Source organism: Carcharodon carcharias, chromosome 1 (genome assembly GCF_017639515.1).
Source record: "Carcharodon carcharias isolate sCarCar2 chromosome 1, sCarCar2.pri, whole genome shotgun sequence".
Classification (NCBI taxonomy): domain Eukaryota; kingdom Metazoa; phylum Chordata; class Chondrichthyes; order Lamniformes; family Lamnidae; genus Carcharodon; species Carcharodon carcharias.
Window position 1 is genome coordinate 39,725,419 of NC_054467.1, and position 22,479 is coordinate 39,747,897.

Sequence of the window (22,479 nt, forward strand, 5' to 3'; positions counted from 1 at the left end):
GGGTGGTGGGAATCTGGAACTCGCTGCCTGAAAGAGTGGTGGAGGCAGAAACTCTCATAGCATTTAAGAAGTATTTGGATGTGCACTTGCAATGCCATGGCATACAAGGCTATGGGCCTAGTGCTGGAAAATGGAATTAGAATAGTTAGGTACTCATTTGACTGGCGCAGGCTCGATGGGCCGAAGGGCCTTTTTCTGTGCTGTAGGCCTCTATGACTCTACGATTTAATGTCTCATCTGAAAGACAGCACCTCCAACAGTGTAGCACTCCCTTAGTACTGCACTGGAGTGTCAGTCCATATTGTTGTGTTAGAGTCTTGAGAGCCGAATTGAACGGCAAGAGAGATACCAACTAAGCCACAGTACCAACACAGCACTGAGTCTTTTTAGGTGAAATCCTCAGGGAATTTCTGGGCTAATATTGATAGAGTTTTGATGAAGTCTTGACTAAGTGTCCCAGAAAGTCTCGTGATATGTTACAACAAGCCTCTTCAAACTTCCAGCGGCAAGCGATCAATAAAAGGCAATACTTTTAAGTAGCACTTGAAATTCTGCACAACAGCTTGTTCACTTCCAATTCGCTGGTCACTGTCAGTGGTGGCCATTGGGTCAAGCTCTATCCACCGAAATGCCATCCAGCCTCCTTAATGAGTACTAGCAGGCAATTTAAGTGGCCTTCAGTTGCTTTATAATCCTCTGGGCAGCGGCTCCTAGAACAAGCTTTAACCGCTTTATGGTATCTTGCAGGAAACATGAGCTAAACTGGTGTTTCAGCTTCAGGCTCCATTTTAGCTCTTTAGTGTCTAAAGTGTCCAGGAAAAATCATCCTCAAAATTTACCGAACAGCACCGTTTGCCATGAAGGTGATCCAAGTATGTATGCAACGCAATTTGGCATGTTAATTAGCTACACATTTCTCAATAAGAATATAAGAAATAGGAGTAGGGGTAGGCTTTATGGTCCCTTTAGCCTGCTCAACTCTTCTTTAAAATCATGACTGATATGGTCTTGGCCTCAGCACCAATTTCTTGCATATTCCCCATAACCCTTGACTCCCCTTTGGTTCACGAATCTGTCTATCTCAGCCTTGAATATAATCAATAACCCAAGCTCCACAGCTGCTTGGGATAGAGAATTCCAAAGGTTCATGACCTTCTGAAAGAAGAAATTCCTCATCATCTCCATCTTAAATGGGTGACCCCTTATTCTGAAACTTTGCCCCATGTTCTAGATTCCCCCATGAGGAGGAACGTCCACTCAGCATATACCATGTCAAGCCCCCTCAGAATCTCATATGCTTCAATAAGACCACTGCTCATTCTTCTAAGCTCCAATGCTCAACCTTTCCCAATCAGACAATGGGAAGACCAAAACTATTGTCTTCAGCCCCGCCACACACTCTGTTCCTTGTCACCAATTTCATCCCCTTCCCTGACCACCTGTTCAGGTTGGACCAGATTGTTTTCGACCTATTTGATCCAGGGCTGACCTTCTGATGCCATATCTTTTCCATCACAGTGACTGCCTACTTACACATCTGTAATATTGCTCATCTCTGCCTCTGCCTCATCTCTGCATCTTCTACTGAAACCCTCATCAATGCTTTTGTTGCTGCTAGGCTCAACTATTGCACATATTCCTTGCTGGCCTCCTATCTTCCACCCTCCATAAACTTGAGGTCATACAAGACTTGCTGCCAGAAGCTGAACTCACACTGAGTCTTGTTCACCCATCACCCCTATGGTCACCGACATGGACTCCTGGTCCACCAACATGTCAAATTAAAAGTTTTCTACCTTGTGTCCAAATCACTCAGTGGCACCACCCATCCTATCTCTGTAACATCCTCCAGCTCTACAATTCTCTGAGAACGACGCATTCTTCCATCTCTGAAGTCTAACGCCTCCTTCCCTCCCTTCCCCCTATCATTGGCAGCCATATCTTTAGCAACCTAGCCTCCAAGTTCTGGAGTTCCTTTCCAAAGTAAAGACTGACTATTTCTCTTGTCCTCTATGGATCAGATTTGAATAACAAAAGGCAGAGCATAAGATATTACAATTTGGTTCCCCATTTTTTAAAATTTACAACATAAAACTCATCAATTACTGTCAATTAATTACTTGAACAGTTCTGAGACAGAATAATTTAAGTGACAGAAGGTGTGTGTGCTTGTTGTAACTTTACTGTTGTAACATTTTCACTGAACAAAATCTAACTGTTATCCTCATCCTCAATGCAATTCACCAGTACTCTATATTGTGGTGTTCTAGAATGTGCACATTGTTACACTAAGGGTTAAAGAGAAAGAGGTGATTTTTGTGTGTTAACGATGGCTTTGGGGTCTTGTCTGTCCTATGGCGATCAAAAACTCAAGAGACTGCTCAAAAGCACATGGGCATTAAAGTGGTGCAGGAAATTGATTCTGGTTTTCTTTTTATTGCAGATATTTGCCAGCCTACTCCCTCCCGTAATACCCTGCTTCATTGTGTGGTGACTTTGTCAAACAACGACAACAAGAATCGCACATCTTATAGGATGAATTAAAAAGTAATCAAAATGCTTTTCTTTGGGTGGCTTTGCTTTCCATGCCACATGAAAAAAGATCTGTTAGGTACAGTATGCTTTCTAGTTGTGCTGCTTTCAAATAATGTTACAAAAAGCGTGTAATTAAGCAGTTTATTTCCTCAAGGACTCCCTTTCTAGTTTGGGTAAACTGAAATCATATTCATTGCTTAATAAGCTGTGGGAGATGTAATTCAATGTTGAATTGAATGTTCTTTCATCAAAAGAGGGCAGTGTTGCTTTTATTTTGAGATATGAGACAATTGGAATTTGCAAGCTGCTAGTTGAGAATAGGCTGGACTCTTGGAAAGTGCCATTTATTGCCCAGATGTTTTCAGCTGCATGATAAAAAATATAGTAAAAAAAAATTATGAATTGCAACCTGCCTTCAGAATTTTCTCAGTAAAGATACCATTTAATAGTGAAATTTAAAATATTTGATGAAACCGTTGGCAACTACCACGTTTTCACAATTGTGGAAGGAAATCAGTCGCACACTGTCACTGATTTGATCATCTGTAAATGTTTGTCCTGGAGTGTCAGTGGGTTTACATAGTGAGTAGCAGGGCTATATAAACCAGGTATGTCCCAGGGGTGATTCCAGTGCACACTGGCATAGCTGAACTCAGCTGGGATTACAAAAGAACGGTTCTACAACTGACCTCAGCATTCCTTGTTTAGGAAGGGGGAAATTGGTCATTGACACACTCCTGCTCAATATCTGGCACCCCTCACTGACAATGCACATCTGGCCGAGGTTAGGTCAACACCAGCTGTGATGCTCAACATAGTCTAATAGCATTCCAATAGCACTGTCAAGCCTTATACATGAATTGAAACAGTTCTGGTGCTGAACAAGAGGGCACATGGAACCATATCTCAGCAAGGATTTAATGACTTCCAGATAGAAGGATGAAAATTTAAAAAATAATACTTGCTTCCAAGAACAATTGTTATCCCTAAACAGAAAATCCATTATATTTAGCATAACTGCTACCTAGTCTATATTAGCTTCTGATCAGTAATACCCTGGTGAAATGTTTTGAATCCCACTACTATCAAGTTGAATTTGAATTACCTGAACTGGTGCAACAAGATGAAGTGACTTGGATTAAGGTGAAAAGGACATATATGTCTTGAAATTACACTGCATGTTAATAGGTATAAATGCCTAACATGTATATCTTAACATGTTCATCAGTTCCCTCTGAAATTGGTCACTCTGTAATTTCAACCCATTTGAAGTAAAGAGTTAGTGCTTCTGCTAAAACAACAGGGAGTTGAATTTCAGATGAGTACAATAAGTGTTTGCAGCTTATTATCCCATGGCGTAATTTCAAAGCCTTCGGCATTGTGAGGGCGCATTACAATCCTTTCTCCCATATTAACCAGCCAACTGAAGAGTGTGTGAGTCTGAGAGCGCACACTATAATCACATGTTCACCAGATGACAGATTCATGATTTACAATGTGGATTAAGAAACCATGTGCATTTCTTAATGTAAAACACATCCTTATTGCTCAGATTTAAAGACACACTACCCTCAATTTTAAACAGACATAGCCTCTATTAGCTGCAAGTCTTTCTAAAATGCCTTTATTACTAATGTGCTGCTTCATTGTGTAATTTTAATGATTACTTGAAAAAAAAATCAAAGCAGTATTGCAAACATGCTATATACAGGAAGGTTTATTCTGTCCTAGAAGTATTTAATTCCAACCTGTATAGATGTATGGTGCCGAGGGAAAAGCATCCCTTTGCACATTCTTCAAACTGTTGTGACATTTATGATGGAAAAATAGGACCTAAAATGTCATGGAGGTCTCCTGATCCCCTGTTGTAACTTGGTGGCAGATCAGTGAGAACCTCAGAGAAAAAGTAATTTTCTTGTTGACACAATATCTCTGGTTGTTCCACTGATCTCTGGCTGAAAAGGTCTGTGGAATTTCCAGGCGATCATATCAAAGCTGGCAGTAATCATTGTTACAATGATCTCTCTCCAGCTTTACCTAATGGTGACATTAGAAGAAACTAGCTGACCTGTATGACCTGCATTTTTCTCCATTTGGCGCTGGTGTTAGTCAAAATGTGCTCCAGACTCAACAAAATATGTATTTTATGTAGCTAATGATTTAATGGAAAGCTGTATATATGTAATTTGATTTGGGTTTCTAATGGTTGATTGGGTGGAACTTGATATATTTGTACTTACATCTTCATTGTCATTATACTTAATACAACTCAATAAAATCTTAATTTCCAGAAGATTGACATGAGCTTTACATAAATATACCTTTCTATTAGTCATGCAATTGAAGTTTTACGATGACTGTCCTGGATAAGAAATAATAAATATTCATATGTTTGATTTCTGCGAGCCGACTATTTTTGGTATTAAATAAGTGAGGTAATTTAATGATTCTGCAGTTTTAGGGATTCCGAGAATGCAACTTCTAATTGGATTTTTTTTTTTCACCCATAATTTTTCAGTTTTCTCCTTTGAGTTTTCCCTCTTCATGCTGGCAATAGTTCTATGATCAGCAAAATTTCTCCAGTATCTCACCAAATTGGTCCAGTGTACAAAACTAGAAACCTTGACTTTTGAATTTAAAGTAGGTCTCCATCTGCCTGTAGCGGTAGCCCTGACTGACTTGAAAGTTGATGAAGGTAAAATGACACCAGGTGGGGACAGAGTGACAGATAAGTGCACACGGCCTACTGTTAGCCGCTTCACACTTCTGTTGGATGAGGGGGACTAAAATCAAGGTCTGAATGTCAGCAGACTATTGACCCATTGATTGTATTAGTCTTGACGCAGTGGTAGAACTTTTATCTTTGAGTGATGAAGTTGTGTATTCAAGTCCCACTCCTGAGTTTTGAAAGTGTAATCCAGGCTGGTAGTGCTGGTGTATCAGAAGTGCAGTCCTTCAGATGAGATGTTAAACTAAGACCTTATCTTCCTGCTCAGGTGGGCGTGGAAGATTCCATGGCTATTTGAAGAGCAGTGCAATTCCAGTGATGGCTGAGCAAACATTTATTCCTCAAGCAGCGCCACTAAAACAGATTATCTTTTTATTTATCACATTGCTATTTGTGTGACTTTGCCGTCTGCAAATTGACTGCTGCATTTGTCTACATTACAACAGTGACTACAGTTTAAAAGTAATTCATTGGCTATGAAAAGTCCAGGAAAATTCCTTAGTATAGGAACATAGGAGCAGGAGTAGGCCACTCAGCCCCTCGAGCCTGCTCCACCATTCAATATGATCATGGCTGATCATCCACTTCAATGCCTTTTTCCCACACTATCCCCAGATTCCTTTAAGTTATTGGTATTTAGAGATCTGTCAATCTCTGCTTTAAACATACTCAATGACTGAGCTTCCACAGCCCTCTGTGGACGAGAATTCCAAAGATTCACAACCCTGAGTAAAAAAAATTCTCCTCGTCTCGGTCCTAAGTGACTTCCCCTTTATTTTGAAATTGTGTGCCCTGGTTCTAGACTCCCCAACCAGGGGAAATATTTCAACTGCATCTACCTTGTCTATCCCTTTAAGTATTTTATAGGTTTCAATGAGATCACCTCTCATTCTTCGAAATACTAGGTATACAGGCCCAGTTTCCCCAATCTCTCTTGTAAGAGAGGATTTAAGAGTTGCTATGTAAATCAAATACTTTCTTGTCTTGGTCAACCTAATCCTTTTGCACTCATTGTTCACACATGCACACTGTCTAATATGGCTCACTGAATTACCTGTAGCAGGATAAGGTTGATTTCTCCCCCCTTCATTTGCCCAGGGGTACTTAAGATACCCGTATTATTCCTATCACTGTGCAGATGACAGCAGCTAATTCACCACAATCTGGAGTTTGAATCGAGGGCCTCTGTGTGGTGTATCAAACTTGGTGGTGCATGTTTTTATGCCATTCAGATTTTACTTTCCTCTGCTGTCTTGGTGTACCCTGATTGATAAGGCTTTTCCCTGGTTATGAATGCTGCTCAATTCTCAGTTGACAGAACGCATATTTTAAAGGACAGAAGAGGTCTCCCAAATGATCTTTTTTGTGCTCCTTTTGCATTTCAACATGGTGAACCAGCTACTGTGTCTTGCTCAGGTCAGGACTGGGAAACTTGAATCATGGTGGGTCGTCACATTTGAGCACCAGTCGAGGCTGATTATTGGACCATCTTACTCTAGAGATACCAAGGAGCTCAAAAGTTGATTGCAAAGTATAAACTGATCTGTTCTGTTGTTGCTGCCCATAATGTGTTCTACTTGGACATGATGAAGCAGCCTTGGTGAAGTTACAAAGAAGCTTTTATTAATAGTACTGGGCTATGCACATATTTACAGTAGAGGGTAAAGGTATGGAGAGGACCACATACATGTTGCTACCTATCTCTGGGCTGGGGCTTAGCTCTAGGTCATGTGCCTTCTTACATCACCATTTGGGCGGTACTGTCCTCACTCCCATGTTAGCTCTTTAGGTAACAGATCCTTCTACTACACAACCAAGAAGAATGTGCTTGTGCAACATCATTTATTTTTGATTGTAGGAGGATTGTTGCAGTCAAGCAGAATATTTATTTGATGGTTAAAATGACATTACAGTTAAAAAGTAATCTCTGTAACTTCAACTAAATAAATACTTCTCATCAAATCTTGATTTTAACTATCAAGAATGCAGCAAGAATCAAACACTTTTCTGCCTGGAGCCAAAGGTTTTGCAAACACATATGGAAGGAGGTTGCAAAACACTGATGTCTTCATAATTGTTTCCAACTATACCTAAGTGCTGAATTTCTTTATTGAATCAAAGTGGAAACCAGTTGCTGAAATGCAAATAACTGGCAAAGGGATGCAGGGCATAAACAGCAGGAAAACTTCAAATAGCAAATCACTCAAAACTTAAACTGCACAGAAAATCAACTCACCAGGTTCTTAAAAAGGCTTTCCTGCTAGGCTGCCCTGTATAATATACCTCTGTAGTCACAAACATGCACTTGTACATTGCTAGACAAATGCAATACTTCATTTTTTTAACAAGTTGTCAGTGAGGTTTATTTTTGGTCTGATTTGTTCTTTCAGAATCTAATTTTCTGTTAAATTTCTGAGATTATGGTAGCAAGACAGTATTGTATCAATCTTGTGATATGAACTGACCCTAACCATAGAAAACTGTACTGACTTTACAAAGTTTGCTGCACAAATTAAGAGGAACAAAGTGATTGGGTGAGTTCTTAAATTAAAAATGTGAAAGTTATGGCCATCACACTTCAGAAGCCACCCCTTAAAATCTCAAAATACACAAATAAGAAAAAAGAATGGCTTCCATTCACTTCTGACTTGGAACCAGAAGTTTACAAGCACCTGTCACTCCACAGGTTTCCCTCACCAAAAATAGCTTAACTTCCATTAATCCTAGAATGCTGTTTTTGAGTTTTCACAGAGATTGTCCCAATGTCCTGCAGTAAATTCAATGTAAGACCATTGGATTAACTGCAATAGTGTTATGAATGGCTGTAATTCAGTGCCTCTGTCCTCAAAGGGATAGACTTGCTTAAACACATCATCTTAGCAACAGAAGAATATATGCAACATTACAGTTGTTATAGCCAACTTATATCATATAAATTTCCATGAGTAACATGGTGCAAGATCTATTATACAGCCATAAATGGATCAGCTGTTGCAAATTTCTCCAAACATAGGAAAGGGACATAGAAACAGGAGTAGGCCATTCAGCCACTTGAGCCTGCTCCACCATTCAATTAGGTCAAGGCTGATCACCCACCTCAATGCCACTTTCCCGTGCTATCTCCATATCCCTTGATGTCATTAGTCTCCAGAAATCCATCGATTTCTGTCTTGAACATGTTCAATAATTGAGCTTCCACAGCCCTCTGGTGTAGAGAATTCCAAAGATTCACCACCTTCTAAGTGAAGAAATTCTTCCTCATCTCAGTCTTAAATGGCCTACCCCTTAATCTGAGATTATGTCTCCCAGTTCTAGACTCACCAGCCAGGGGAAACATCCTATCTACATCTGCCCTGTCATATCCTGTAAGAATTTTGTAAGTTTCAATGAGATCAACTCTTATTCTTCAAAACTCTAGAGAATACAGGCCCAGTTTCCTCAATCTCTCCTCATAAGACAATCCCATCATCCCAGGGATTAGTCTGGTGATCCTCCTTTGCACACTCTCTATGGCAAGTATATCCTCCCTTAGATAAGGAGACCAAAACTGTATACAATATTCCGAGGTGCAGTCTCACCAAGGCTCTATACAATTGCAACAAGACATCTTCACTTCTATACTTAAACCCCCTTGCAATGAAAGCCAACATACCATTTGCCTTCCTTACTGATTGTTGCTTCTGTAAGCTAGGTTTTAGTGACTCATGAACAAGGACACCTAGGCCCCTTTGGACACCAACACTTCCCAACCTATCACCATTTAAAAAATATTCTGTCTTTTTGTTTTTTCTACTAAAGTGGATAATTTCACAATTATTCACATTGTATTCCATCTGCCATGTTCTTGCCCAGTCACTTAGCCTGTCCACGTCCCCTTGAAGCCTTCTTGCATCCTCCTCACAACTTACATTCCCACTGAAAATAAAAACAAAATACTGCAGATGCTGAAAAGCGGAAAGAAAAACAGAAAATGCTGAAAAAACTCAGCAGGTCTGAAAACATATGACTCAAAACGTTAACTCTGTTTCTCTCTCCACAGATGCTGGCAGATGTGCTGAACTTTTCTAGCATTTTCTCTTTTTATTACATTCCCACCTAGTTTGAGTCATCAGCAAATTTGCAAATATTACAATTGGTCCCAACATCCAAATCATCTTTATAGATTATGAACAGCAGTGTCCCGAGCACTGGTCCTTGCAGTACCCCACTAGTAACAGCCTGCCACCCTGAGAATGTCCTGTTTATTCCTACTCTCTGCTTTCTATCAGTTAACCAATTCTCAATCCTGCATAGGATCTTATCAAAAGCCTTCTGAAACTCCAAATACACTACATCCACTGGTTTTCCTTTATCTATGCATCAAATAACATCTTCAAAAGACTTCAATAGGTTTGTCAAACATGATTTCCCTGATATAAAGCCATGTCGATTCTGCCCAATTTTACAATTATTTCTGAATTGTCCAGTCATCACATCCTTTATAGTAGATTCTAACATTTTTACTATTACTGACATCAAACTAACAGGTCTGTAGTTTTCCATTCTCCCTCTCCCTCCCTTCTTAAATAGTGGGGTTACATTTGCTACTTTCCAGGCTGCAGGACACTTTCCAGAATCTACATATTTGAAATACTGGTTCTGCAATCCAAACCTTTTTCAGTGCACTGCTGCCACTATTCCTGTGGGAATGCAGCAGAAAGGCTAAAAATTAGGCCAGAGTCTGTGTCTCCCAGATTTGAACTCCGCATCCAATTTCTGTAGGGCCTTGCTTAAGGTGGAACCTGCGTCTATCGCAAAGATGGCCCTCGAAGTCAGAGGATAAGCAATCGGAGGGAAAGAGCAGCCAGGCCAGGGATTTCCTTGGTTAGCCTGGTAAAAAAGTAATGGCTGAAAGGCCAGGTGAAACTAAGCATAGGAGCTAAGGGAGGGGCAAAAGTAATGCACTGTTCTGGGTTCAGGTCAGGGTTATGGGCTCGATCTCTGAACAAAAGATCAGTATTTTTTAAAATTTCATGACGCCTGTAAAACCATAATGAATGTTATTTCAGTATAACAGAGAAAGCAAAGCTTGGAATTTCAGTGTTGATTCTCTGATGGGGGATTGATGTAACTGCTGCAGAAGTGGCATAACAATTTAAAAATGGTCATTTATTCAGTTTCTGTAAGGTTTCTGCTGAAGTTACAGTAAAAGAACAGAAAAACTTCACAAAAATTAAAGGCCTAAATATCTAAGTCAACCATGATATATTTTTGTGGCCTCTCTTACTTTAGTCATCTGGCCCTTATGTCTCCCAAGCTGCAAGTCCAGATGTAACTGTATGTGAAAACAAGCCTGACTCATTCTGTGTAAATAATGGCCCTGGAAATCTATAGGCCGTACATCTCATACTAACACCTGGACATTGCCAGAGTTTACAAGGATGGCTGGAAAGCTCCTAACTTACAAAGAACATGTAAGGGATAGCACCATTACAAGTGCAAATGCCACTGTGGGCACATTTCTGTTGCTCGCCAACCCCATACATTCAGAAAATCCAGCTTCTGCCTTATGTTGGTTGAGAAGGATGTTGCCCAGATCCACACCATGCCCCTCTGTTTAGTTTTAAAAGATTTCTTTCAATCTCTTGGGGTGGTGGTGGTTAGGGGGAGGTGGGGGGGGTGGGGGGGTGGGAATCGAAGGCATTTACTTGGCTTGGACCATTCAAACAGAGCCTACTTTTGTCCGTTTGAAGGTGGATACATTCTATCACAATGAGCATTCTGCCTTCTGATACTATACTGGGTCCTGAATGAATCAATAAAATGGGAAAGTTGTTACTCCTTACATTTACTTGTAAGGGAAGACAGGTTGGAAAAAAAACCAGAAAAGGCAAAGGCCCTGTGAAACCCAGCTCTTACTATTTTCCAGTAGTTTCCAACACTGCCAAAATTATGACAGGATTAATGTGGAGCTTGAGGTGCTTTGGGGCTGGTGTTTCAACTCCCACATTGCTGTTCAGTGGAAGAGTCTGTGATATTGTTCCCAACATCACTGGATTCATTTCCTTGAATTTGTCAGATCCAACAACCATGTCAGGTGTATCTAAGTTGCTGATACTGAAGGTCTTATATAAAGGCAAAAACAAAATGACCTTCAAAGGATTCTACTTTTCTTCCATTATATTTTCTAGCTGTACACACCACCTAATCATCCCCAGACATTTCTTCTAGCTCAGGAGTTAACTTTTTAAAAAAATATAGGATGAGTCATTAACCAGGTCAGCATTATTGCCCATCCCTATTTGCCCTTGAGAAGGTGTTGATGAGCTGCCTTCTTGAATATAACCAAATAGCTCACTGACCCATTTCAGAGGGCAGTTAAGAGTCATCCACATCATTGTGATCTGGAATCATATAGGCCAGACTGGTTAAAAATGAGAGATTTCCTTCCCTAAAGGACATTAATAAAACAGATGGGATTTTATGACAATCTGGTAGTTTCATGGTCACTATTACTGGGACTATTTTCTTTTGATTCCAGATGTATTTAATTTACTGAATTTAAATTCCCTGGCTGTCATGGTGAGGTTTGAGCTCAAATCTCTATGTCATTATTCTAGGCCTCCGGATTACTCGTCCAGTTACATAACCATTATGCTACTGCACCTGTGAGGTCCTGCACATTTATATTATTTTAGCAACTTTTTCATTACAATATCAAATCTAGTATGGATGTTGATATTGGTAGCAATCTTGTTTTGAGTAGAATATTGCTTTTCAGTTAGGTTATGAGTTCAAATCTCGCTATAGTGCTTGTGCACATATATTAGAAACTCCGATCTGCTGAAGACCCCTTTGCCTGTTCCTGCGGTTCATGTGAATGCTATAGAATGGCTCTATCCATTCATGTTGTGGAATCTTACTATGTGTGAAGTTCTTGGAAAGGGACAGTAAGAAACAGCAGCAAGAAGCAATCAGGAGCAGAACTGCATATGCTGTTAAAACAATGGGATTTTTATTCTCCATCCAGACTCCCTCTACTGGAACATGTGTATGGTAGCCTGAAGTGGATAAAGTGCATAATGCAATTCTCAATACACTACATCACTCCCCTTCTTAGTAAATGAGAGGCACAGCATGTTTCAGTGGGATCATTCCAAGGCCAGAATGTTGCCGTCGGCGTGCAGGGCGGGCCTGACACACCGACACACAAAATGACGCACGATGATGTCATCACATGTCATTTAGATATTTCGTTTGGTGGGCGCATGCCGGAGGTGGCTGCACACCTGCTGAACTGTCAACAGCTTATTAAGGCCATTAAAAAAACAATTAAGGTTGTTAGCAACACTGCCTGTCCAACCTCAAGATTGGCAGGCAGGCGAAGAGCTCAAGCGGCCTTCACCTTTTTCAGCAAACCTCATCCACGGGCGGGATGAGGTTTCCTGAAGGTCTAATAAAATAATTAAACAAATTTTGCTAAAGGTATAAACATGTCCCAGCTCATATGACATTGTCACATGAGGGGACATGTTTAAATAATTTTTCTGCTCATTTATTCAAAAGTTTTACTATGAACTTAATCTCCTTGAGGCAGCTCTGTGTCTCTGGGCGATTGCTGTGCTCTATTGTGAAAGAGGGCAGGCCCCAGCTCTCCCTCCTCCTTTCACCCACGCAATACTGGCCATGTGTTAAGCTGGGCATGCCTTAATTGGCCCTCCCACGTAAAATGGCGATGTGCTGCTGATCGCGGATGCGATTGGTTCTGCGCCTGCCCCCGCCTGCCCGACATAGGTAAGAGTTGCCCCAAATGTGTAAACAATATGCTTAAACGTAACTTGAAAATTCAACTTCACTAGTAACATGATTACATAGTCCAACTTTTGTATTGATTTAACAGTATACTCAGTCATTATAATAAGACAAAAGATTTGTTCACCAACTGAAAATAGTTCATTTTGTAACATAATCACTTAAGTATGTTAGACACTTTCTCTCATGAGTAGAATATAGTCTGACATCAAGTGTAATCTGATTTAACTCATGTTCTTCATCTGAGATGTTGATTCAATGCTTATGAATGGTGTTTGCAGTGCTTTGAAGAATGGTATGTTTTGTGTGATGATTTGCCAACCATGCTTAGCAGTGATCATTGATCTTTTTGTGTTGGTCAAAACCAATGGTTGGATGTCATATGGTGTTGTTTGCTTTCCAACATGGCCATCAAGTTCACAAATGCTTTATCTCTGGGCTCTACTGGTGTAGTTCTGAATTTCGTGTTTTGCTCTGCATTTTCTTTCATTTGATTGCGTTAGCATACATGTTAATCATTAGCTTTGCAGGGTAATTCAGGAACACTTTTGTGAGTAGGATATGCAAAGATGAGAGTGACTGGAGGTTTTCCAGTAGTTGAGTGAGGGGTAGCTCTGTAATTGTGAAGAAAGTGATACAACTCCTTGCTCTCAGCTGTAACTTTTTCCAAGTTACACATAAATCTCTCAACTTCCTCACTAGCTCTTGACTGACAGGAAGTGATTTTTTGATGAGTAAAATCCAGGTAATTTGTAAATTTACCAAACTCATCACTATGGGATGCGAGTCTATTGTCACTTCTCACCATTTGAGGGACTCCAGACAAAGCAAAGATCTAGGCAAACTTTAGGATGACTGCTATTATTGAGGTAGACGTAACTATTTCTATGACTGGGAGTCCGCTGTAGCCATCACTGAAAACAAGCAGATGTTCACCAGTGAGCAAGTCTGCACAATCAATGCTGATCTCAATCCACGGTCCTGGAGGTAGTTCAGACATCTTGAGGGGGTCATGAAGATTTGACATTGTGGTTGCTTGACACAGCAAACGTTGACTGATTTTGTGTTCTATCATGCAGTCAGTTCCTGGGAACCATATATTTTCTGAAGGGTTATTTGGTTTTGACAATTCACTGGTGACCTTCATGTGCTATGACAGAACACATTCTCTCATTGATTGCAGAATGACAATACAGTTGCCGCATAACACAAGATCAGATGTGATTGTAATGGTGAGTTCATTTTGAACGTTGTGACCTTGTAGCATGTGAGCAATTATATTTGTAGACAATTTCTCAATCATGTTCGTCCAGTCTCAGCATTCCATGGCTATAATACATAGTTGCAACACCTCATTTTGTCTTGTTACCGCTTTGATGTCAGCTAGTTTTAGCAATTTTGGCACCGGGTGAGCTTTACGTAGTTAGGATATTGTTTGGCAACCTTTTCCTGATGACTGGTAAGGCTGACTGTTGGTAACAGATGTTGCGAAAAATAGTCCACTAGCTTCCATTAGCTGTTACTCAACATGGAACTCGTATGCTTGTAGTTTGTGTATCCAACATTCTATTCAAGCCTGTGGTTTGGTACGTGGATTGTTGAACAAGCTTACTAGTGGTCTATGATTGGTGATGACTTCAACTCAGTTCCGTACAAATAAGGATGAAAATGTAAGATGCTCTGAGTGATTGAGAGTGCACATCTCTCTGTTAGGGAACAATGTTGCTCTAAGGCTGTTAGCGATCATTTTGCCATTACAGTGATTGGTGGGTTACCTGTTTTTATTTCCTACAAAGAACTACACCTAAGCCAACCGGGTTTGCATCCATGCATCCATATACATTTTATATGTATTAAACATGGGCAATTGTGAGAGTATGAAAGCACAGCTAGCTAAAGTGAACTGGTAAATTAGGCTAAGGAATAGGTCAATGGAGATGTAGTGGTGGACATTTAAGGGGATATTTTAGGATGCACAGAATCGATACATTCTAACAAGAAAGAAAAATTCCAAGTGGAGGACCCACTATCTGTGATTAACTAAAACATTTAAAGGTAGCATCAGACTTAAAGAAAAAATATATAATTGTGCAAAGATGGGTGGCAGGACAGAAGATTAGGCAGAACATAAAAAAAAGCAAAGAATGACCAAGGCCAGGAATTTACAGCCTCGCCACAGCACGTCTCCCTCCAGCAGATGCAGCAATCCATTGAAATCGCTATTCAATTCGGCGAGACCGTAATATCCACTGGGCAGGAGGGGCTGTAAAATCCTGACCCAAAAGCTTGAGAAGGAAGGAAAAATAGGGTATGAGAGAAAGCTGGCTAGAAATATAAAGACAGATAGCAAGAGTTTCTGTCGATATTTTTTTAAAAAGAAGATAATTAACAAAGTGAGTGTTGGTCCTATGGAAAATGAGTCTGGGGAATTAATAATGGAAAATGAGGAGATGGCAAATGAATTGAACTGGCATTTTGCATCAGTATTCACTACAGAGGTTACAAGTAACACCCCAGAAAAAGTGGTAAATCAGGAAATGGAAGGGAGGGAGGAACTTGAGAAAATTACAATCGCTAGGGAAGTAGTATTGAGAAAATTGTTGGAACTGTAGGCTGACAAGTCCTCAGGTCCTGATGGACTTCACCCTAGTGTCTTAAAATAAATGGCTGTTGAGATAGTTTATGGGAAGAGTTTCCCCTCCGTTGGGGGGGAAGTGCAGGAGCGGGTGCATGCAGGCACACCTCCAATTGACGCCCCCGATTACACGGGCAGGCCAGCTAAGGTCCACTCAGCATGACGCCCGCCAGAAAACACTATGTGCTCCCTGTGCGGGCGGGGGGTGGGGGGGAGCTCCCTAAGCAGGGAGGGCACTCTTTCACGCATGTGCATGAAATAGCACACCAATCTCCCTGAGGCTAAGTGCCAAATTCAAAAATGGTCAATGGGCAAAAATAAAATTTCTCCTGACATGTCCCCTCATGTGACACTGTCACATGAGTTGGGACATGCCCATCACTTTCATTCAAACTTTTATTACATTTTTAAAAACCCTCGTGAAAACTCATCCCGCCCGTGGATGAGGTTTCATGCTTTTTCTGAAGCCCGCCAGTGCTCCCGGCCTGCCCGCCTAACTTAAGGTTGGACGGGTAGGTCCATTAATTACTTCAATTAGTTTTTAAATGGCCTCAATAGGCCGTTGACAGGTTGGCGGGCTGCACCCCCACCGATCTGAAAATTGAAATGACACGGGGTGATGTCGGCAGTTATGCCTGTTGTCATCCCGCATCATTTTATGCATTGGTGAGCAGGCCCCACCCCCCGCTCACCGACCTCAATATCGTGGCCTATGTGTTGGTTGGAATTTTCCAAAATTCACTAGATTCAAGGAAGGTTCCATTAGATTGGAAAATAGTGAATGTAGCTCTTTTCAAAAAAGAAAGCAGGAAACTACAGACCAGTTCACTGAACATCTGTCATAGGAAAAATGTTAGAAGCTATTATTAAAGAACCTATAGCAGGACACTTGGAAAAATTCAAGGTAATCAGGCAGGTATTTGATAAGATGCCACATCAAAGGTTATTGTGAAAAATAAAAGCTCAAGGTGTAGGGGGTAACATATTGGCATGGATAAAAGATTAGTGAGCCAACAGGGAACAGAGGGTAGACATAAATGGGTCTTTTTCTGGTTGGCAAGATGTAACAAGTGGTGTGCCACAGGATTCAGTGCTGGGGCCTAAGCATTTTACAACTTATATAAATGACTTGAGTGAAGGTATGGTTGCTAAATTTGCTGATGACACCAAGATAGTTAGAATATTAAGATGTGAAGATGAGACAAGAAAGCTACAAAGGGATATAGATATGTTAAATAAGTGGGCAAAACCTGGCAAATGGATTATAATGTGGGAAAGCGTGAAATTGTTCATTTTGGCAGGAAAAATAAAAAAAACATGCTATCTAAATGGTGAGAGATTGCAGAACTTTGAAATGTAGTGAGATCTAGTTGTGGAGAGGATGCTTCCTCTTATGGGAAAATCTATTACTAGGGGCCACTGTTTAAAAATAATGGGTCATCCATTTAGGACAGAGATGAGGAGAATTTTTTTCTCTCAGATGGTTGTCTTTGGAACTCCTTTTCTCAAAAGGTGGTGGAAGCAGAATCTTTGAATATTTTTAAGGTAAAGCTAGATAGATTCTTTATAAGGAAGGGGGTGAAATGTTATCGGGGGTAAGCGGGAACGTGAAGTTCAGGTTACAATCGGATCAGCCATGATCTTATTGAATAATGGAGCAGGCTTGAGGGGATGAGTGGCCTACTCTTGATTCGTATGTTTGTATGACTAGCTGGGTAGTTTTCTCAGGGTCAAAATAGGTATTTATGCAATTTTCTGACAACTGTTGTTTGATCTGGTGTACAGACTGTTTGAGAGATTTAATCCACTCCCACTTGGTCTCTTGTCAGAACGCGTAGGGAGGTATATACATAGTAAGGTTAGGAATGAACTGACTACAGTACCTGATGAGTCCTAACAAATTCTGGAATTCCTGCACATTTGTAGGATCTGCAGTGTTTGCAATGGCTTCAACTTTGTGGATCAGATGATACTCCTTTACCGTTGAACACATGACTGAAGAATTCAATTCTGCTTTCATTGAACAAGAACTTGTCTTTGTTCAAGGTGAGGTTACATTGTCTAAGACATTGTAGGCATGCATGTAGGTGTGTCTCAAGTTCGCTTTCAGTGCGAGCATAGATGAGAATGTCATCGCTGATGTTCAGCGTGCCTTCAAGTCCTTGAAGTGCAGACTGAATCATGTATTTGAATATCTCAGCTGCTGAGTTGACTCCAAATTTAAGCCTCTTGTGTCAAAAAAATCTGATATTAGTGAGAATACTGTAAGATACCTCAAATTTTTTGCAATTTGATGGTATCCTACATTGAGGTCAAGTTTAACAAAGTGTTTAGCACCATTCACTATCTCTATATTGTCAACTGGTGGTGTCAATTATCTTTCTCGTTGAATGGCTTGGTTTGGTGAACACATATTAAAACAGGTTCTAATCTGGTTCTCATTTTTAGGTTTTTATGGGTGAGACCCAAGGGATAGGCCCATGCCCAACTTTCTCAATTATGTCAAGGTCAACTAAGTGCTGAAGTTCCTTCTCTATCTGCTTTCTTACATGATGAATGACTGAGGGCATATTAGGGACTACATGCAGCTTGCATGTGACACCTTTCAGTTTGCCAATACCAGTGAAGTGGCCAACATACAATTCAAGGTTGCCTAGGAACTGTATATGCGGGCTGCAATCATACACAGCTCTGTTACCATGTGGAAACTTATAAGCATGTCACAATCTCCAGATATGACATAGAATACAGCATTCCTTCTGGTGCCTTTGAATGAGACTGGCATTTCAAAAGTCCTGAGAAATTTCAGTAGTTTGTCAAAATTGTAAGGGACATTTTTTTGTATTCTCTGGTTTGCAGAGATTGGGGTAATCCTGAAGTTTGTTGAATGTTTTGTTTCCCATGAGATTGACAGATGCTTCTGTAACTAAGAGAGCATCCACGTCCAAGCACCCAATGGTCACTGTCTCATGTGGCCAGTTGCTATGCCCAAAAGAAAGCATAAAAGTGAACTCCAGGTCATCCACCTCTTACATTGGCTACATTCTCTCATCCTTTTGTTGTGGCACATGTACTTGGCATCCTTCTGTTGGTACTGGTATTAGTCGTTGAATTCACTAATGAGCGACAAATGTGAGCAAGGTGGTTGAGTTTTTTACAAGTTTAACACTGTTTGCCAACAGAATGATATTCTGTCCAGTGTAGGTAAGCACCACTACAGCGGAAACACTGTTTAGATAAGTCATAATTCTCTTTTTGAGACTGCTGTTGTTGCTTTGCAGGTGGTTTCCTAGCACATGAGCAATGAACAGTGTTCACAGAGGTTGAACTTGGAGTGTGGTAGTTACTGTTGGCAACCTCAACTTCAGTAACTCTAGACTCTGAAAGAGATAGTGATCTTGCTAACTCCAACAGCCCTGGCAGACTTCTGTCTTTTTTGAGTGTCTTTTGGCGTAGTTGGCTAGGGACAAAGCCTTCGATTTTTTGTGATTTCCTACTCAACTTGTTCAATATCTTCAAGGTCATATTTGTTTGCTAATTACCTGAACTGCATGCAATATTGATCAATTGCCTCATTTCTTGTTTAGTACATTGGAAGACAATTGTTTTCTATATTACATTCTTGAGCGTGAAATAGGTTGTTAGTGCATTTTTGCTGAATCATATTCATTTCTCTCTTGCGAAGGCATAAGTATCTTAGAACTATCTTCCAATTCTTCACCTCCATAGTGGAGAAGTAAGAACATATGAACGTTTGGGATTAGAACCAGGAATAGGCCATTCAGCCCCTGAAGCCTCCCCCTCATTTGAAAACATCATGGCTTGGAGGGGAACTTCCAGGTGTTGATGTTTCCATGTGTCTGCTGCCCTTGTCCTCCTAGATGGTAGTGGTCGTGGGTTTGGAAAGTGCTGCCTAAGGAGCCTTGGTGGGTTTCTGTAGTGTATCTTGTAGATGGTACACACTGCTGTCACCGTGTGTCCGTGGTGAAGGGAGTGAATGTTTGTGGAAGGGGTGCCAGTCAAGCAGGCTACTTTGTCCTGAATGGTGTCAAGCTTCCTACACCACAGGGACTGCAGTGATTCAAGAAGGCAGCTCACCACCACTTTCTCAAGAGCAACCAGGGATTGGCAATAAATGCTGACCTAACCAGTGACACCCATATCCTGTAAAAGTGAATTTTAAAAAACAACCCTCCATCCATGTTATTATGTTACTCCCTTACACTATGAGCAATGTAGTAACCTTTGATGTGACACCTTATCGAATGCCTTCTGGAAATATAAGTGCATCACATTCACAGGCTCCCCTTTATTTATCCACGTTGTTTGTCACTTGCTCAAAGAACTCTTAATAAATTAGTCAAGCATAATTTCCCTTTCACAAAACCATATTGATACTGCCTAATTGCATTGAGATTCTCTAACTGCCCTGCTGTATCTTCCTTAATAATAGATGCCAGTATTTTCCCTATAACAGATGTTAAGTTAACTGGCACGTAGTTTCCTGCTTTCTGTCTCCCTCCTTTCTAGAATAGAGGATAGCTATTTTCCAATCTGGGGAACTTTTCAGAATCCAGGGAATTCTGGAAAATTAAAACCAATGCATCCTAATCTCAGCAGCCACTTCTTTTAAGACCCTAGGATGAAATCCATCAGGACCAGGGCACTTGTCAGCTTTTAGTTCTAATGATTTTCTCAGTACCCTTTCCCTGATGATTGTAATTGTTATCATTTCCTCCCTTCCTTTCACCTCTTGATTCATAATTATTTCTGGGATGTTATTTTTATTCTATACAGTGCAGGCAGCTGCAAAATACCTGTTCAATTCATCAGCCATTTATGTTCCATTATCAATTCCCCAGACTCGCTCTCCAGAGGATCAACACTGACTTTAGTTACTCTTTCCTTCTTAGATACCTATAGAAACTTTTGTTTTTATACTTCTAGCTAGCTTTCTCTCATACTCTAATTTCTCCCTCCTCGTTATTCTGTTTTTGTATTCTTTCCAATCTTCTGACATGCCACTAATCTTTATGGAGCTGTATGCTTTTTTTTTAATTTGATACTATCTTTAACTTCCTTAGTTAGTAAGCACACTGTAGGATGGGGTATACAGGAAGAAATAACGGGGGCTTGTGAAAAAGGTATGGTGATAATCATGGGTGGTTTTAATCTACATGTAGATTGGTCAAAAGAGATTGGTAAAAATAGCCTGGAAAATTTATTAATTGAATTTACCAGCTGCCGTGGGGCTGTATCTTCCTTAATAATAGATGCCAGTATTTTCCCTATAACAGATGTTAAGTTAACTGGCACGACTCCAGAACATTAGCCTGGGCCTCTAGATTGCTAGTTCAGTGACATTAGCACTAGGCCACCATCTCCCCAGTCTGTGACTGCAAAACCTGCCATTGCACCTCTGAAACATCACAGCCATTCTTATCAGTTTGGGGATTGTTACGATCCTTGGCCAGACTCCAGGTTGTTGGGGAGATCCGGCTAGAGACTAATAGCATTTTGATTGAAGTAGACAAAGTTTGAGATTTATGACACCTAGTAAGTGAAGAAAGCCATAAGGCTCCACAGGTTTTGAACAAACAAAAATAAACTTTACAAGTTCAGAACCATAAAACAATTTATAATATCTATCTTATACTCTAACATTCTGGGTAGGTATGAGGTATGTGTGAATTAACAGGCAAACTGGTAGGACACACCACACTACACAATAAATGACAGGTGCGACAAAAATTGAATTCCATGGATTTCTCAACCACCCAGATGGTAGTCACACTGTGAGCTAACCAATCTTACCAAAACTCCATTTCTCTCATGAGGGTTTCCAATCTCCACATTCAAAAATCTCATCTTGGAATTCTCTCCAACAGTTGCTCCAACTCTCTCCATCGGATGGCTTCAACATGGGCCACCTCACAGGGTTTCAATCCCTCCTTCTGAGATTACATTCCTCTGGGTTCCTATGTACACTCAAGCATCAACTTACAAGAACAATTTCAGCTCTTCAGCTGCGCCAAGCTCAGCACCACTGCTCCAGATGGGTACTTCTGCCCCAACAGCCCGCAGCACAGAGCCACCAACCTTTGGCTGCCTTCTTGGATCTCCAGGGCTGCACCTCAGCCTGCTTCAATTACCAGGCTTGGACACCATCAAAAACGGCCACATCCAGGGTTTCAATCTCGCCTTCTGAGATTCCCTTCTCCTGGATTCCCACATATACAATCAAACCACCAAATTACAGGCACCACTTCAGGTTTTCGACCACCCTGAGCAGAGCCCTACTGCTTCAAAGGGATACCTTGCCCCCATTTCTCTTACTTGGAACCTGTCTCTCTGCTCCTTTCTATTTTCTTATCTTAACTGGGACCTAATTCTGTCCCCTGTCTTTGTTCCTTACCTGCAACTTCCTTTTGGGAACTCTCCCTGCCCCCCCTCCCTCATCCCCCTTTCTAGAACACTTCTTGGGACCTCTCTCTGTCCTCTATCCCTTGTCCCCACCCTGAGACACTTATCTTCTTATTCAAACTGACTAAAAGCTGACTCCCCAAGAAGTGCTATTCACTGACCCATCGCAACATTCCCAGAGGTTCCCAGCCTTGTTACTAGACAGGAAGAAATGTAACAAGCGGTGGAACAACCTATACCTTAAATGTTACAACCTCCACAGACTACAAGCTTACATAGCACACAGAGACACTGAATGAATGGATTTCATAACAGAATGCAGATGATGACTCCGAGTGCACATCAAAATGTGGCAGATAGTGTATGA

General features: G+C 40.8%; 1 protein-coding gene across 2 annotated transcripts in view; it reads left to right on the forward strand.

Moving 5' to 3' along the window:
- The window catches only part of LOC121283848 (NEDD4 family-interacting protein 1-like), a 185,067-nt gene that overhangs the window by 153,144 nt on the left and 9,444 nt on the right, over positions 1–22,479 (forward strand). Inside the window, exon 7 of one of the 2 annotated variants that reach the window (XM_041198664.1) lies at positions 2,444–2,611. The gene's annotated coding sequence lies outside the window, so the exon portion shown is untranslated. Of the gene's footprint in view, positions 1–2,443; positions 4,932–22,479 lie in introns of those variants that run through there. The other variant, XM_041198656.1, reaches the window with a different exon arrangement.